A 6,815-nucleotide genomic window follows, 5' to 3' on the forward strand; every position below is an offset into this window, starting at 1 on the left:
AGGGAAGTACTTTTCTTTTAACCTTTATCTCTGTTTACACTCAGCAACCAGTACAGTGTTTATCTAATGGAAAATAATTTTTCAAATTTTCCTTTTTCTTCTTCCTTTTTTTAGTTTCCTTTTAAGAACCTTTCTCCTTTTCTGTGATCTTTTATCTATTCCATCTCTGCAGCAGGACTCAGCAAAGATTCAGCACTTGAAGTTCATTCTTTTTGAAGGTACATGAGCCCACCCATGCACCATGCTGCAGAGGCCTGCTCAACCTCTTCTAGACTGGCACTGCCAGTTTGCTGTCCCTCTTAAAAATACTTCCTGATTGCTTACTGGGATTTTATTTACATTTGCATGGGAATGAGAAAAATGTGAAGTTCTTTATTAAAACTCACAGTACTTATACAGTATGTAGCTAATGAATCAAAAAGACTCCACAAAAAGCCTAAGGGCAGAATAAATTTAGTAGAAATGGCTGAGTAAACGCACAGTGGCCTTGCTGTCTTAACATGCTGAGTCAATGTAGTTTTACTTTGTCTTCCCCCTTGTTTTATTCTAAACTATTCAGCTCTATGCACACTTTTTGGCAACATTTGTTTCTGCAACATTTTGGAAATTGTCTGTGTAGTTTAAAAAAATAGCAGAAGGCTTTCACTGTTTTACCTTTGTACTGACAAAAATCTAGACTCTGGCTGTAAGCAGAGATGAGCTAAAGTATTCTTGAAGCCATTTGAATTTATAAGTACCTTAAAATCTGTTATTGTATCAACTTAATTTAATGCTTGATAGATGTTCTTAGAAATCTTCTGATTTTTTTTGTAGCATCTTGTTTTCTATGAGAAATGAGATTTCATAAAAACTTGCTAAGAAAAAATGGAGAACAAAAATTGGCTCTCTTCATTAGTAATTATTCACTTACCTCCAAATAGTTTTCTATTTTTTTTAATTTTTGTATATGAACCACTAAAGTATTTTGATTTTTTACAAGTTTCTTCACTTTAGAATAATTTCCTATTTCTTTCTAGATAGAGAATACTCCAAAATACTTTTGTACATTTGATTCTATATCACTTCAGCCATTTTATTCATTTTCCTTAATTCTTCAGGCCTGGACATGGATTTTAACAAAATATTAGTGTTAATAGAAAGAAAGCATTTCTATTTCTGATTGCATAAAATCAGCATCTTAAATGATTTGCATACCTTCACCTCAAAAGACTCTAAAACAGGGTAACTCCTTAAGAGACAAGTGAATAATGCACAGTCTTTCAGGAGTTTCTCTTCCATTGTCTTAGTGAAATGACTTTTTACATACTTATTTCAATTTTGGAAATATAAGAAATAGTATCTTTGTAGAAGCTCTTCTGGAATATCTGCTGACTGAATGGCACTTGCAGTATGAAACTGTCATGTAATAATAATAATAATACCATCTGGAATCCTTCCAGTTCTATTAAGCTCTTTCAGTTTCTAATAAGTAATTAGTCTGCTCTGGCCATAATCTGACAAAAAGCCAAAATTAAAATGGGTGATAACATTTCTGGAAGTCATAGTATCAAAATTGGACCCCTTAATGGAGTGCAATGATAATAAAGGTTCTGTATGGATTTTAAAGTATATTAAAGTGTTGAAGAGGCACCACTTTTTTCCACTTGGGAAGCTATAGCATAAAAGGTCTTTATGGGAACAATGAGGTGATAGGTGCTCAAAGGACAAAAAAGGTCAGTGAGATGTAGACACATAAAACCCTATATATGACTGGAAAATATTCCATCAAGGGGATACACTAAATGTGACATAAAGAATTTATATATGTAATGGGAAGTTCAAAAGCATATGAATTTTTTTGAAAGACTAAGAATAGGGTTACAATAGTAATGATGAAGTCTTGTCTTTCACGTGGACTACAGATAAGAACAAAGTCTTAAACTTGCATACTGTATTATAGCACCTTTTTTCTTATATTTATGATATTTTCATTGTTTCGGGGAAAGGATGCAACATGAACTCTGCTTTTCTATTCTTCGTGTTTATTACAATATTACAGTAGATTACTAATAAATAATAATAAATCTTTTTCTAATTTCTAATATTATATGTGAAAGTTATTTTCAGATTAGTCTGTGTTAGCAGTGGGAGCTCTTCAAAATTTTTTTATTTTTTTCGCTGTAGTAAAAATGGAGTTTTTAACTGTTATGATGACTGAGAAAGACATGAGTGTTTCATGGGAGAAAATGAAACACATGAGGAATCAACCTTACAGTTGCAATTTCCGTTTTAGAATTTGTCTAGCAATGATTCTTAGTTTAATCATATTAATAATTCTTCTTTCCTGAGGATAAAAACATGTTTGTACTCAAGGGAATTTGTCATAATTTTTTTAATTTCTATAGCATTCATTCTGTATGATATGATTCAATCCAGCTTCAGATCAGCTGAAATCGGTGTGCTTTTCCAAGTATCTACACTATCTAGAATGATTGAGACATCCTAAGTATATTTTTAGAGCATCATGCATGGACATTGTTTCTACTGATGTATCAGTAATGACTACATAATTAATGGTGAGCAGAGTCATTAGAGAAAGTATTCTAGCATCTTCATGAAAAAGGAGACTCTGAAATTACCTCAGAACATACAGGTACCTCGTATTGAGACATGTGGTCAAGCCACTTTGCTGCTTAGAACCAGAGGAATTGTAAATACTGTATTTCTTTGGTTGACAGCTTTTCTGAGTTGGAGATGTCCAAGGATTTTTTGCTGTGTCTTCAGGTAAGGTGTAGACATCATGTGGAAAGGAAGGATTGATTTCAGCTGGGCTATTTTATACCAGTTTCCTGAGTGCCCCTGCCTTTTCAGAGGTTTATCTCACTGCACTTAAGACCTGCTCACTGAATTGAGCTATTGAGAAGAACTGGAGACTGTACTGAGGCTCTCCTACCAAACAGCTCAGCCCATGAGCTCCCTCCCACTTCACTTGGGAGAAGCTTTAAAGGAGAGATTCTCATGCTTGATGATGACTTAACTATAGGTAGTTTGATGTAAACAGTACTTACCCAAGGCTGTTGAAAGAATGAAACAACTCATTTTGACATTTTTTTAAATTAAATGTCTGTTGTATTAAGCAGTTTATTGACACTGCCTGTCAAGCCTTGTTTCACTAAGTAGAGAGAATTTTTATTTTTAATGTTGAAGTCTGCTTTATGCCTTTGAACTTTGTCAGTCTCAGATGCAGTTGGCAATCCATCCTGTAACAATGTCACAAAAGGAATGTATGTTTTCTCCTTTTTATTCTTGATTAACTGTTCAGTATTTAAATAATTAACTTGTGTCTTCAGTTAGCCAAATTGTAGTCATCTAGATGATTTCTTTAAGAGCAACTGGCTTCCTATCTTAGCTTCCTTTCCATTCAGTTGCCTTTACTGTTTAGCAGAAATACACAGCTTCCTGTCCTTTTCAGGGGTAGAAAAGTGACACATTCTAAGCAAAAAAAAAAAAAAAAAAGCTCAGATTTTGCTCTGTCTTACATATTTTTTATAGTGAATAAAAACTCATAGTGCAGAAGCAGATTTCTTTCCCATTTAGATCTTATTCTTTGTCATATTTTGACTGCAATTCAGTGAGTCTGAATCTCACTGAAGGAGCCTGTTTATTTAAAAACAATATCTGATTGCCTGAAAAGCAAAGGATAGTGTTGATGCTTGTTAAGAAATTGGACTTTCCACATCAATAGTTCATCCTTATCAGCCTGTGACTGGTATGTGCTATTGGAAAAGGAGTAAAGTTGTCAGGAATTCTTCCTTCCATAAGGTTGGAGAGCCACCTCATTTGACATCCTGCTACTACTCTCTTTTTGACAAGGTCTCTCTGGATTCTGCTAAAGCTTTATTTTATTTTACTTTAGCCATAAAGTGCTACACTTCTGGGTCTCATCACTGCTGATATTCCATTGCACAGAAGGCCACACATATTGGTCTGAAACCTGTTTTGTTTGGAGGTTTTGTTTACAGCTTAGAAACTTTAAAGCAGAAGAATCCTTCCCTAACCACCCCCCCCCCTCCAAAAAAAAAAAAAAAAAGAACAGCATATCTGTATATAAACCTGTTGGTTGAGACCTAACATGAAGTGAACGCACACATCCCACACCTCCCATTCCCTCCTCCTGTCAGAAGTCCCTGAGGTCAGCAAGACCTAGACAAGGAGGATGCTTCTGTGGGTATCTGGTAAAGCAAAAGAAACAATGTGGGAAGGCATAAGAATATTTGTTTTTCATGTGTTGCTTATATAATTTTTTGTTAAAATGTGCATTTTAAATATGCTTTTCTGTCAAAATGTTTTTGTGAGCTGGGAAAGTGTGTGCTCAATGCTACCCATGCTTTTTCAGAAGATGAAACATCAACAAAGTGGGAATGAAAGCTGTGAAGGTTACCTAGAGCAGCTAGCTAGGAAAACCCCAGCATGAGGCAGAACTGGTGGGAGAGATGAGGAGGGAGCAGAATAGAAGAAAAGCACATCATCTGCCAGCTCAGCTTTGCTGGGCCACAGCAAGACTAGTGACTAGTTTCAGACTGCAAGTGAGAATTACTGCAGGAAGAGAAAAATAACCACCAGATCTAAAGGTTACCTCCTCTGAGGAGAAGAACATGGAGTATTATATTTAATGTTGTTAATATTTTTATCTGCCTTTCTAGTAATTTTTGCTCTCTTTAATAAAATATATTGCTTACTTAGTGACTTGATTAGTATTTGCTACTATTAAAAATTAGATTTGAATGTGAGCAAATTTCGTACAGTTTTACTGTTCAACTAATGTGAAAATAATCTCAAATTCCTAGGAAAAGGAGACTGAAAGCAGTTGTTCCCTTTGTACAGATGCTACAGAAATGCCCACATTTCTTGCTGCTTTCCACTAATGTTATCAGTCATAGACTAATAAAATGGTTTGTGTTCAAAGGGACCTTAAAGATCATCTATTTCCAACTTCCTTGCCACAGGCAGGGACAGCTTCCTCTAGACATGGTTAGTTTTCGCCCCATCCAGCCTGGCGTTGAACACCTGCAGGGATGGTGCATCCACAGTTTCTCTGGGCAACCTGTTTCAGTGTCTGAAACTGCGGGGAGTATCCAGGTCTTTATAAATGGCTATTACTTTTTAGCAGTGTTTTATTCATGTATTTTTCCGCATGTGAAATACAGACATTATGGTTTTGTTAGACACAGAGGCCATCTTGTGGCAGAATGCTGGTAGTTGTGTCAAAATACTTTTAGTTTAGATGGAAAAATGAACTCCAATTTTTTGCACTATTTCTGGTATTGTTTGTCATACAATAGAATTATGATCTTAATATAGATGCATACTGACACTATCTGCTGGGCTTGCAAGTGAATATTCATTCCTAAAGAGAAGGCACTGATGAGAAAAGATCTGATGCCCAAATATTTTAGGCATTGAGAAAAGTGTGATAATAGTTTCCTCTAATAAGAAGTCAGTTTATATTAAAAAAAATCTTTACAGAGAAAGAAAAAGGAAAGGATTGTTAGTATGGTTAGTAAACAGTGAAGAAGTTAAATTGCTCATATATTTGTCTTAAGTCTGAAAACTGATAATCTCACAGGAGGAGATATTACTGACTAGATGAATCAAACTAGTTAATACTATTCCTGTTTTCTTTTGCCTTGCAATTTTCTCATTGTGCGTGATTTGGAAATGTTTCAAATATGTGACCTCTAAAAATAAAATAACCAAACTGACGATGTTTTACAATTAAGATTGGTCAGCAAGACATACAGGGATTCTAAAAAGTCTAAGTACTAATGAAGTTTAGATTAATAATTTTTATACTTATATTTCAAGTTTATATTATATTATTAAAGGAGAGGTTAAAGAGGAAAATAATTGGTGTATTGAATCCAGAAGAATAACAGCAACTAGAAAATAATTATGGATAGGTGGACTTGAAGAAAGAGCTGCATCTGCTGCACGTTGCTGAAGCAGTAGGGAAATCACACAAATGTGACAGCCTATGTAATCACAAATTGATAATTGTATGTGTTTGTTCTAAGTAGTCAACTTGCTCTCAGAATTGTGTAATTCACTGATTTGCCAGCTACTTTGAGCCTTTAACAGAAATCAGTTTAGTGTTTAGAGAAATTCTTAGTGTGTTGTATGAGGTAGATTGAATTATAGAAATGAGTAACAAAAGGTTTTAAGTAAGAATATTATTTCAGTAGAAACACAGTTATAAAAGCCCAAACCTCCTCTTGCTCTGATTTTTAAAAATTAGGTTAATCCAAATTAGCATTTTGGAAAGAAATTAGTTTTTAGAGATTAAAATACATGACTAAGGAATGACACAAAGACACACAGTTTACTATCTGTACCTTCAATGCAAGAATTTATTATAATGAACAAGATGCAAAAGCAATACATTTTAAAATTTATATGAAGAAATACTCCTTTTTCCAAATTTAATGATAACCTAAAAGACCCCATTACAGTGATAAGTAAAAGTGAGGCAATAAATCCCATAAATTCTGGAAACATTACTTTTTCACATGTGTGATGTGAAACCTCCTATGACATTCACAAGGATAAAAAACATTCACAGAGGATATAAAAGCGAATGAATTACTAACAATCTGAAAGTAAGAAGCTACCTCTGTCTGTGCATTATAATGATCTATTATGCTTTCATCTCAATAAGCTGGTAGCTATTGATATTGGACATAGATTAACTATATATCATAGAATGATTAATATGATTTTGATATAATGAATAATTGCTAATGTTTAAATTAGGTAGAAATATGGTTTAGTGTTGACTA

Source organism: Pithys albifrons, chromosome 5 (genome assembly GCF_047495875.1).
Source record: "Pithys albifrons albifrons isolate INPA30051 chromosome 5, PitAlb_v1, whole genome shotgun sequence".
NCBI classification, from domain to species: domain Eukaryota; kingdom Metazoa; phylum Chordata; class Aves; order Passeriformes; family Thamnophilidae; genus Pithys; species Pithys albifrons.